Source organism: Moschus berezovskii, chromosome 6, assembly GCF_049115385.1.
Source record: "Moschus berezovskii isolate FMDL1 chromosome 6, NW_MosBer_1.0, whole genome shotgun sequence".
In the NCBI taxonomy this organism is placed as follows: Eukaryota; Metazoa; Chordata; class Mammalia; order Artiodactyla; family Moschidae; genus Moschus; species Moschus berezovskii.
Window position 1 is genome coordinate 107,897,108 of NC_142465.1, and position 11,472 is coordinate 107,908,579.

The 11,472-nt window shown below is 49.3% G+C and overlaps 1 long non-coding RNA gene across 2 annotated transcripts; it reads right to left on the reverse strand.

Moving 5' to 3' along the window:
- Positions 1–5,434: 5,434 nt before the first annotated feature.
- On the reverse strand, positions 5,435–10,348 carry LOC148777724 (uncharacterized). Of its 2 annotated transcripts, none has more exons than XR_016037529.1 (3): positions 10,078–10,348; positions 9,515–9,691; positions 5,435–7,420 (listed from the first exon to the last, which is right to left on the reverse strand). It is a non-coding gene; the product is annotated as an uncharacterized LOC148777724 (long non-coding RNA). The 2 variants fall into 2 exon arrangements; XR_016037530.1 differs by having other exon boundaries at positions 5,435–9,043.
- Positions 10,349–11,472: the final 1,124 nt, after the last annotated feature.

Consider the following 11,472-nt stretch of genomic DNA (forward strand, 5'->3'; position numbering starts at 1 on the left):
CACCACAGTGGGTGAGACAGGGAAGGAAGGAGGAGGGGAAGGAGAAGCAGAGAAAACAGAGTTTCCTTAACGTTGCCACGAGCGGCCATGCATAGGAGTTTTCCCTCTGTCACTGCCCTTCACCCACTGGGGCTTAGGACGGTTTGGTCCAGCCACGTGTAGGGCAGGCTTGAAGAAAGGCAGGAAACTAGACAAGGGCTCATATGCTCAGCCAGAGTCCACCTGTCTTTCGAAAACAGGTCTAAGGAGAGGAAAGATTTTATCTTTTTAATATACCCCTCACCCTGTACTGGACTTCCCTGGTGGCTCAGCAGTCAAGAATCTGCTTGCAATGCAGGAAACTCGGGTCTGATCCCTGCATTGGGAAGATCCCCTGGAGAAGGAAATGGCACCTACTCCAGTATTCTTGCCTGGAGAATCCCATGGGCAGAGGGACTTGGGAAGCTACAGTCCATGAGGTTGCAAAAGAGTCAGACATGACTTAACCACTAAACGACAACTCCCTGAACCACTGTCCCTCCCTTGTTCCCAAGCCCAGATGGGAGGAGCTCAGGAAACATTTAGTTTCTAACTGAAACTCCTTCTTAGGGTGATTCTGAACAGTGACGGTTTTATTTATCTGCCACAGGAGTGCCCAGGAAATGTTAGCGGCAGTTACTTTTACTGTTATTTTTTGTCCTATTACTGTTATCATTTGACCTCAAGAAACTGTGGGAGGGGCCATGGTGAAACATCAAATTACTTAAAATCAAGGGGGTCCTTAGAATGTGAATGAGGCGATCCGAGTTCTGTTCTTGGCCCAGCTCTTCGGATTATATCCAATGAACCACCTCAGGCTCCTCACCTGCACAATAACATTTTTTAATGTCTTTTTTTTTTTAAATTGTGGTGAAAGTCACATAACATGTGCTCAGTCGCTCAGTTACATTGAACTGTTTTGCAACCCCATGGACAATAACCCGCCAGGCTTCTCTGTCTATGGGACTTATCCAGGTGAGAATACTGGAGCAGGTTGCCATTTCCTCTTCCAGAGGTCACGTAATATAAAACACACCATTTTAATCATATTTCACTGTACAGTTCAGTGGCACTAAGTACATTCACACAGTTGTGCAGCTCTCACTATCATCCGTCTCCCAAATCTTTCAGCTTCCTAAACCTGAAACTCTGTCCCCATGAAATGCTAAGTCCCCATCCCCACCACCCCCAGGCCCTGGCATCTACCAATCTACTTTTTGACTCTGAGTATTTGACTGTTCTAGGTACCTCATAAGGATCCTAGGATCCTCATGGTGTATTCACTCAAGTATTCTTGCCTGGAAAATCCCATGGACAGAGGAGCCTGATGGACTACAGCCCATAGGATTGAAAAGAGATGGAACAACTCAGTGACTGAAGAAGAAGAAGAAGAACAACAAAGTATATTGAAATGTATTTTTAGAATTAAGCTAATATATGTCCTAAAACAGATTACATCATCTTTTTTCTCCTCCCTGTGCTATGTGCAGGCTCTCACCAGCCATCCACTTCATACACAGTAGCTGTACCATGACTTTTTGGATTAGGAGATGGCAGGTCTCCTCCATTCACAGGTTCGATTCCTGGATGGGAAAGATCCCCTGGAGGAGAGCATGGCTACTCACGCCAGTATTTTTGCCTGGAGAATCCCATGGACAGAGGAGCCTGGCGGGCTAGAGTCCATGGCGTGGAACAGAGTTTGACATTACTGAGCACACACCTTTAGCCTTTAGCTCTATTCCCGGTGGCACGAGTCCCTGTTCCAGAGTGTGTTTATGACGGGTGATTTGTCCTACAGGCAACCGGGAAATGGAGCGATGGAAAAAACATGGTTTGCTTTAACTGGAAGGGGAAAATCTGGGTAAGCCCCTGAGTCAGAGATCACATGGAGGCAGCGAGGTCTTCCAGGCTCTGCGGTGAAGGGTGAAGGAGTGGGAAGACTTCCTTCCCTCCCTCAGAGGATCCTGTTTCTGGAAAAACCCTGCTCCTGGGGCTGAGGGTCCACTTTGGCTCTTGTGCCCCACCTGCTGGTAAGACATGAACACAGGGCTGGGGTGATGAAGAGGGGCCACGCCCATCTGCGTGGGGTGTTTTCACCTCCCGGTGCAGAAGGCGGCAGGGGGACCCACTCTCAAGGGCCATTAAGGCCTCCCAGCTGCCACACCAGTGGCCATTTCTCCTTGCTGTGACCCTGCTGACCAGCCCTTCCTTCTAGACACCTCACCCTCACTGTCCTAGGTGCTGCACCATCTTGGTTCACGCTTTTCCCTTCTAGAAACATCTTTGCAGCTCCTTGGGCTTCCCTGGTGGCTCCGTGGTAAAGAATTCACCTGCAATGCAGGAAACACTGGAGACCTGGGTCGGATCACTGGGTTGGGAAGATGCCCTGGAGTTGGAAATGGCAACCCACTCCAGTATTCTTGCCTGGAAAATCCCATGGATAGAGGAGTGTGTCAGGTTTCAGTCCACGGGTCACAAAAGAGTTGAACACGGCTGATTGCCACACACACACACGTGTGTGTCCATGCTTTGGTGGTGAACTCCTTTAAACACACTTGCATTTGGTTGATTTCTGTGTTCTCCAAGCATCCAGATCCTCGATGGCCTGGAGGAACCCTCTGCAACATGTGGAAAAGCTGCAAGGGGCTGAGTCTTCCTCCTGGCCTGTGTTCTTTACTCCCCTCTCTCCCTGGAAACGCATCGCCCCCTTTTTCTCCCTTCATTTATCGTTTGAGTTGACCTCTTCCTAAGTTCATCATGATATTCCTGGGCCTGTTGGCCATTTCTACTCTAATGTCCCTCTAGATATCCCCTATTTCAAATTCTAAAAGATGGTGCTGTGAAAGTGCTGCACTCAATATGCCAGCAAATTTGGAAAACTTGGCACTGGCCACAGGACTGGAAAAGGTCGGTATTCATTCCAACAGAAAAGAAAGGCAATGCCAAAGAATGTTCAAACTACCACACAATTGCCCTCATCTCACATGCTAGTAAAGTAATACTCAAAATTCTCCAAGCCAGGCTTCAACAATATGTGAACCATGAACTTCCAGATGTTCAAGCTGGTTTTAGAAAAGGCAGAGGAACCAGAGATCAAATTGCCAACATCTGTTGGATCATCAAAAAAGCAAGAGAGACCCAGAAAAACATCTATTTCTGCTTTCTTGACTATGCCATAGTCTTTGACTGTGTGGATCACAATAAACTGTAGAAAATTCTGAAAGAGAAGGAAATACCAGACCACCTGACCTGCCTCTTGAGAAATCTGTATGCAGGTCAGGAAGCAACAGTTAGAACTGGACATGGAACAACAGACTGGTTCCAAAGAGGAAAAGGAGTATGTCAAGGTTGTATATTGTCACCTTGCTTATTTAACTTATATGCAGAGTACATCATGAGAAACGCTGGGCTGGAAGAAGCACAAGCTGGAATCAAGATTGCTGGGAGAAATATCAATAACCTCAGATATGCACATGACACCACCCTTATGGCAGAAAGTGAAAAAGAACTAAAGAGCCTCTTGATGAAAGTGAAAGAGGAGAGTGAAAAAGTTGTCTTAAAACTCAACAGAAAACTAAGGTCATGGCATCTGGTCCCATCACTTCATGGGAAATAGATGGGGAAACAGTGGAAGCAGTGGTAGGCTTTATTCTTTTGGGGCTCCAAAATCACTGCAGATGGTGATTGCAGTCATGAAATTAAAAGATGTTTTCTCCTTGGAAGAAAAATTATGACCAACCTAGACAGCATATTAGAAAGCGGACACATTACTTTGCCAACAAAGGTCCAACTAGTCAAGGCTATGGTTTTTCCAATAGTCATGTGTGGATGTGAGAGTTGGACTATAAAAAGAGCTGAGCACCAAAGAATTGATGCTTTTGAACTGTGGTATTGAAGACTCTTGAGAGTCCCTTGGACTGCAAGGAGATCCAACCAGTCCATCCTAAAGGAGATCAGTCCTGAGTGTTCATTAGAAGGACTGATGTTGAAGCTGAAACTCCAATACTTTGGCCACTTGATGCAAAGAGCTGACTCATTTGAAAAGACCCTAATGCTGGGAAAGATTGCAGGCGGGAGGAGAAGGGGACGACAGAGGATGAGATGGTTAGATGGCATCACCGACTCTGTGGACATGAGTTTGAGTGAATTCCGGGAGTTGGTGATGGACAGGGAGGCCTGGTGTGCTGCAGTCCATGGGGTCACAAAGAGTTGGACATGACTGGGGGACTGAACTGAGATATCCCCACCTCTGAACCCCCCAAATCTATGAAGACACCACCTTCCACGTCAAAAGGGATTTTGCACATGTGATTGTTAGGATCTTGAGGTGAGAAGGTTATCCTGGAGTGTGCTCGTGGGCCCAGTGTACTCCTAAGAGTCCTTAGAGGAAGAGGCAGGAGGGTCAGAACCAGAGAAGGAGGCAAGCAGAGATGGGAGGGACATGGGGCCACAAGCCAAGGAATGCAGGCAACAGTGGAAATTGGAAACAGCAACGAAGAAGATTCTCCCCTAGAGCTGCCAGAGGCAACAAGTAGAGCCTCACCGTCTTGTTTTAGGCTTCTGACCTGCAGAGTTCTAAAGTGATATGTGCTATTTTTTTTAAAAAAATGTTTGTTTATTTGGCCGTGCTGGGTCTTAGTTGTGTACACAAGATCTTCGTTGTGGTGTGCAGGATCTTTTTTACTTGAGTCATGCAAACTCTTAGCTGTGGCTTGTAGGATCTAGTTCCCTGACCAGAGATAGAAACTGAGCCCCGCTGTGTTGAGAGCATGGAGTCTTAGCCAGTGGGTCATCAGGGAAGTCCCAATATGTGCTATTTTAAGCCACTATATCTGCAGTACTTTGTCACAGAAGCGATGGAAAATTAGAAGATTTGTCTAAAATAAACATCAAGATCAGACTTCGTAATCCCTGAGGGCCTCCCTGCACAAGAGGCCGACTGCCTTTCTCTTGGTTCCTCCCCCTGACCCCTGCTCTCCCTCCAAGCACCTCCAGTCCTTGCCCCTCCACCCAAGACTGCTGTGCTCTGGCTGGGGCCACACCTGCTCACCGATGCCGCTCCTGGGTTCTTTGTGTGTGGGTTCAGACACATGTGGGCAGATGACATATAGTTAAGATGAACCTGAAGGTAAGAAGCTGTGGACCCCTGGGGCCCGTGGGGAGGGGGATGAGAGGGACATCGCCTTGGAGTGTTGCTTGCAGAAAGATGGGATTTGCACCTCATGGTGTCCCCCAAGAGGTCACTGTAACCTGGTCTGTGTCAATGTCCAGCACCTATTCCCTCTTCTGGCATCTTATCTGCTTTAGCCTTTTTGTACGATTATACTTTTCTTTTTGTCTTTTTTCCTTCTCTTTTTTTGGTAAATTAACTTTAATATACAGATATAAAAACAACAAATATAGATTCACAGCATTTATAAGAAATCATTCAAGTAGCATTGTAAATAAATTTTTTAAACAAAATTTCAGAGAAAATACATATTTGCACAAGTGATTTTGTACAACACACATCAGCCGTCAACAGCTATGTCCTCAGTCGGGAAGCTGTCACCTGACCTAGAGAGACAATAGCATCTTGATGTTGATGAGTTAGAATTGAAGGAAAAAGTGAAGGCAAAAGTGTTAGTTGCCCAGTCGTGTCTGGCTCTCTGTGACTCCATATTCCGTAGTCCGCCAGGCTCCTCTGTCCATGCGATTTCCCAGGCAAGAGTCCTGGAGTGGGTAACCATTTTCTTTTCCAGGTTTCTCCTTCTTAATAACTCTTCTATTTTGAAATAATTTTAGGTTTACAGAAAAGTTGCAAAGATAATACAACTTCCCCCTAATGTTCACATCCTTTTAAAAATTCATTTATTTACATATTTGTGGCTGCCTTGGGCCTTCGTTGCTGCCCTTGGGCTTTCTCTCGTTGCAGCGAATGGGGGTCACTCTCTAGTCGAGGTGCGCAGGCTTCTCACTGCAGTGGCTTTTCTTGCTGCGGAGCACGGGCTCTAGGGTGTGTAAGCTTCAGTAGTTGCTGCTTGCAGGCTCTAGAGCACAGCCTCAGTAGTTATAGCGCTTGGGCTTAGTCGCTCTGCAGCATGTGGGATCTTCCTGGATGAGGGATCAAACCCGTGTCCCCTACATGGGCAGGTGGATTCCCAAGCTCTGGGCCATCAGGAAAGCCATAATCACATTTTTTAAAAGAATCATGGTTTATTTGTCAAAACCAAGAAGTCAATATTGATACAGTACTAGCAACTAAACTGCATATTTTATTCAGATTTCACCCACTTTCCCACTAACATTCTTTTTCTTTCCCAGAGTTTGATCCAAGACCCCATAGGGATTTAACACTTTGCATTCCTTTTAATTCTATGAATGAACTGGGCTCCCTCCTGCCTTTCTACCTTCGACCCTGTCATTTACTTTGTTTACAGTAACTTTCCCATTCCCAGATCCCACTGAAGTCCTATTCATCCTGCTACAATCCCTCTTGCAGGCAGGGATACTGTGGGGAGGATGGTAGGAGTGGGTTAGGAGATCTGGCTCTAAATTTAAATGGGGAGAATTTCCACTACCCCTTCCATGCTCAGGATCTCATTTGGCTCTCATTTGGTTTTTTATTTATTTATTTTTAATTGAAGGATAATTGCTTTACAGTATTGCATTGGTTTCTAGCAAACATCAGCATGAATCAGCCATAGGTTTACTCAAGTCCCCTTCCACTTGAACATCCCTCCCACCTCCCTCTAGGCTGTTATCCAGCCCCGGTTTGAGTTCCCTGAGTCATACAGCAAATTCCCATTGGCTATCTATTTTACATATGGCAATGTAAGCTTCCATGTTACTTTCTCCATACCTCCTACCCTCTCCTTCTCCCCAGCCACCCCAGCCATTCTCGTTTGGTTTTGATGTAAGAAAGAAAGTGAAGTTGCTCAGTCATATCTGACTCTTTGCGACCCCATGGACTGTAGCCCACCAGGCTTCTCTGTCCATGGGATTTTCCAGGCAAGAATATGGGAGTGGGTTGCCATTTCCTTCTCCAGGGGATCTTCCCGACCCAGGGATCAAACCTAGGTCTCCCGCATTGCAGGTAGACAATTTACCCTCTGAGCCACCAGGGAAGCCCTGGTTTTGATGTAACCTTTAGGCAAATCCAAGCTGGTGTGTATTATTGCTCACTCCCTGCTCCCCCCTACTCAAGAGCCTGAATCTACAGGTGAGCTTTTCAGGATCGTGCAGGTGGCTGGAAGCAGAGCTGGAACAGAGCCCAGGTCTCTGACCTCTGGGAGTTTCATCGGCTCCTCTGTCGTGTGGGATGATCCACCCCCACATTCCTGCGCTGTCCGGTCTGGGGGTGCTTTGGTGTAACACTTGGCTTGGTTTGGTGGGTGGAGGGTTTCCTGTGGTTTCGCAGCGGCTGCATATTTAGATAAAACTGTATTATCCTTGGCCTCAGGGACTTTCTTCAGGCTGTTCCAGCTTATGCTTTCACTGGTGTCCCCCCAACCCTTCCACCCACCTCTGCCAAGCAGCCCGGGAAGCCCCCCAGAATGCCAGAAGCTTGGGCTCCCTAACTTTACCTACCTCGCCCTCCCATCATCCTCTGTGCCCCCAGTCCCCTGCTTTTCTTTCTGTTTTCCTTTCACCCTCCTTCTCCTTCCTTCCTTTCTTTCTCTCCTGCGCTGCATGGCATGTGGGGATCTTACTTCCCCGACCAGGGATTGAACCCGGACCCCCTGCAGTGGAAGCCCAGTCTTAACCATCAGGGAAGTCCTTAACCATGTTTTCATAATCTGTACAAAAGGAACAAAATACTCACCTCCAGGATCACTGTGGGACCCTATGGGAAACATCTCTGCACAGTGAACACCCACTAAATACTGCCTCCCTTTCCCCGACTGTGGGTCACCCTTGGGTTCCTTAACGGTTCGGTGGGGAGGAGGTTTGGAGGCAGCCCTCCCAGCTCTGCTACTCTGGGGGAGGGGGCGGTCAGGCCAGCCTGGGGGGTGGGCCCGCAGTAACTGCCCTGAGCCTTTGTCCTGCTGTGGAATAGGCTTTGCCTGGCTGCTCCCCTGCCCAGACTCTGGGCTTCTCTGGGCTGGGAGGAGGAGAGCAGTCTCCTCTTTGGGGACAGCGTCATCCTCTCTCAAGGCTGAGACTGAAGCCCTGTGACCCCTCCCCACTTTTCTGGCCTCACTGTGCCCGGTGGCGCCAACACTCTCCTCTGCCCACACGGTCCCACAGATGCTAACTCTTCTGCTTGGCTAGAAATACCGTCTTATTTTTAGCTCTGGCCCTCGTCCATCCCACTGCACCCCTCCCTGCCTGGGCTTGTCCAGATCTGCAAGTTGTTTTCCCCAGTCCTGAGAACCTCAGGAATGCTCCCGGCACTACACTTATATGGGCCCTGCTCGAACTTCTCTCTCTCCCTCTGCCCCATTTGCTTGTACACAGTCTATTTCTGCCACAGACACTCTGCAAAGTGTCTCCCAAAGCCTCCTCCTCTCCTGTTCCCCTCCCCTGCTGCTCCCTCCAGAAGAGGAACAGCCTTAGGAAAACCTCACAGCTGGAAGGGACAAGGGAAGATGCAAATGAGTTTATGCAGCCTACACACACACACACACACACACACACACACACACCACAAACACACACATCACACACACACACACACACAGACACACACACTGTGTTCTGCTTTCCATGGCATGAGGTTGGCTGTGGCTGGATCAGCTCGGTTTTCTGAGGCGGTTAACCAAGAGTCTACAACACTTTCCCCCTCGATTGAAATTTAAGATGAGCAAACAAACACTCCCTTTGGAGACAAAGAGTCAAGAGCTGACACCGATGTAGAACAGCAGGCTTCTGAACCGAGGCGGGTGGTGGGTGTCGCCCCGAGCCTGGCAGAGGACACTTTTCCATCTCGAGTCTGAGTTTCAAGCTTTTTTCCTCTTCTAAACTGGTATTTATTTGGCTGTGCCAGGACTTAGTTGCGGCAGGCAGGATCTAGTTCTCTGACCATGAATGGAACCCAGGTCCCCTGCGTTGGGAGCACAGAGTTTTAGCCACTGGACCTCCAGGGAAGTTCCTCTAAGCATCATTAGCATGTCTGATGTAATCATTAGCATTCCTCTAAGCCCTGTCAACATAGTCCTGGCCCCACTTCTGATTCTAGACAGGGAACTCCTTGAAGACACGGCACATTTTGTTCTCAACCCTTAACATTTTCAGTCCGTCAGGGTAAAACCCCAGTTCCTCAGGGCCTGCGATATACGATGCCCATACCACATGGTGTGCCTGGTCCCCTCTCTCCCTTCCCCAAAACACACACCCCAGACTCTAGGCTGCTTCTTGAAACTGTCAGGCACACTGCACCTCCTGCCTTGGTCTTGCTGTTCCCTCAGCCTCGATCCTCTCCCTGCGATCCTTCCTTCTCGGAGCCCTGCTCTAAAGGACCCTCATGGCTTCTCCCTCGACGTGTGGTCCAGCCCAGCCCATGCATCCTTGTGACCTGTCCTGTGTTGTCCCCTCACTGCGTTTCTCTGCAGCTGACGTGGGGTATGTTGATTTTTCTGGTCTCTGTCTCCATCCACTTGAATGTGAACTTCACGGTGCCTGTGGCTGGTCCTTCGGTTTGCCACTACATCTCCAGGGCCTAGATCGTGCCCATGTGGGTGTTAATACTTATCTGTTGAAACAGAAACGAAGGCTCAGTATGTGTGGATGAATGAGTGACCTGCATCGGAAGCCTTTCAGGACAGCTGAGCCCTTGGATGAAAGACTGTCCGGGGGGGAGAGTGGGGGCGAGCATGTGATCTCCCCTGGCCCCTGGAGGGTGGGTGGCTGCCTGCTAGCCAGGCAGGACACAAAGAGTAGGGAGGGCTGGTGTGTGGAAGCGGGGCACTCCCCTGGAGGGTGTGTCCAGATGTGAGGGGTCCCTGGTCAGCAGCCAGCCATTGCTGCCCTTCCCTTCCTGTCCAGTGAGTCAGCCTGCCGGGAAACACACTAGGGAAGTGGCCCTGTCAGGAGTACAACAGGGCCAGGGGTCAACAAAATAAGAACCCGCTCACTCACCTCGCCCTCTGCCGGTCAGAAGGAGCTGGCCCGCCCTCACCTCCATCTCAGACTTCTGGCCCCAGAAAGTGAGAGAACGCATGCCTGGTGTTTAAGCCCCCAGCCTGTGGGCCTGTGTGACGAACCCAGGAAACAAAGGCAGGACCTCCTGACCGCTGATGCTTGTCTCCTGGTCCGTTGGTTTCTGGAGCTCAGGCTGGAAGGGGAGGGAGCGCTGCCTGTGAGAACCCTCCTGCTTCAGGCTTTCTTCGTCTACTGTCTGCTTCCCCTGTCCGTCCCCTTCTCCCCGTCTCATCTCAGGGACCGCTTCCTGTCTGAGTATTTGTCACCCGCACTGGACTGTAGGTCCTTTGCGCTCACTGGATTCTGTGTCCTCAGCGCGTGGCACCCTGGAGGTGCTCAGCACACTTTGGGAAATGAATGAATGTGTTAAGGAAGGAATGAATTTCGTCCCCTTGAGCTGATTAAGAGGCTCTGACAAAAGTCTGTGCTTGCAGTTCCAAATTATGGTGCTCAAGAAGACTTGAGAGTCCCTCAGACTACAAGGAGATCAAATCAGTCCATCCTAAAAAAACTCAGTCCTGAACGTTCATTGGAAGGACTGATGCTGAAACTGAAGCTCAAATACCTTGGCCACCTGATGGGAAGAACTGACTCATTGGGAAAGACCCTGATGCTGGGAAAGACTAAAGGCAAAAGGAAGAGTGGGCGGCAGAGGATGAGATGGTTAGATAGCATCGCCAACTGAACGGACATGAATCTGAGCAAATCCTGGAGACAGCGAAGGATATGGAAGCCTGGTGTGCTGCAGTCCACGGGGTGACAAAGGGTCGGACACAACTTAGTGACTAAACAACAACAGCCAGCCCACCTAGCCTCCCTTGGATAAAATGGTATTTTGAATTTCTTTCAAGATTCTCCCTTCCCACCCTCTGCCCTTTTGCTTTGGGTGAGATTGACCCATCTCTATAACTCAGCCCCACTGACCAAAGCTCCATTGGTTCACCAAAACCACAGCAATGAGTCTGGGGCAGTGGGATTAGGCTTCAAGTAGAGCAGAGAGACTTCAGCTGAGGTTTCTAGGGGGGAGACGCAGGGTCTCTTCCCTGATGGGCTTGAACCTGGATGCATTAAACACTGGGACTACTGTCCCGCCTTGTTATCCTCACAGGTGGCCTGAGGGGACGGCAGCTGAGAAATGGAGAGAAACCAGGCCTTTGAGGCGCGTAAGCCCCCGGGCAGCCGACACCGGAAGGCAGCCCAACCAGACTCCTGGATTTCACTTAAGCGAGCTCCCATTTGGTTTCTGTTTCTCCTTGATTTTGGTCACTTGCAGCTGAGAGAGTCCTACATGAAGCGATGGTCACCGTCAAATTCTGTCTCACCTTCTAGCTC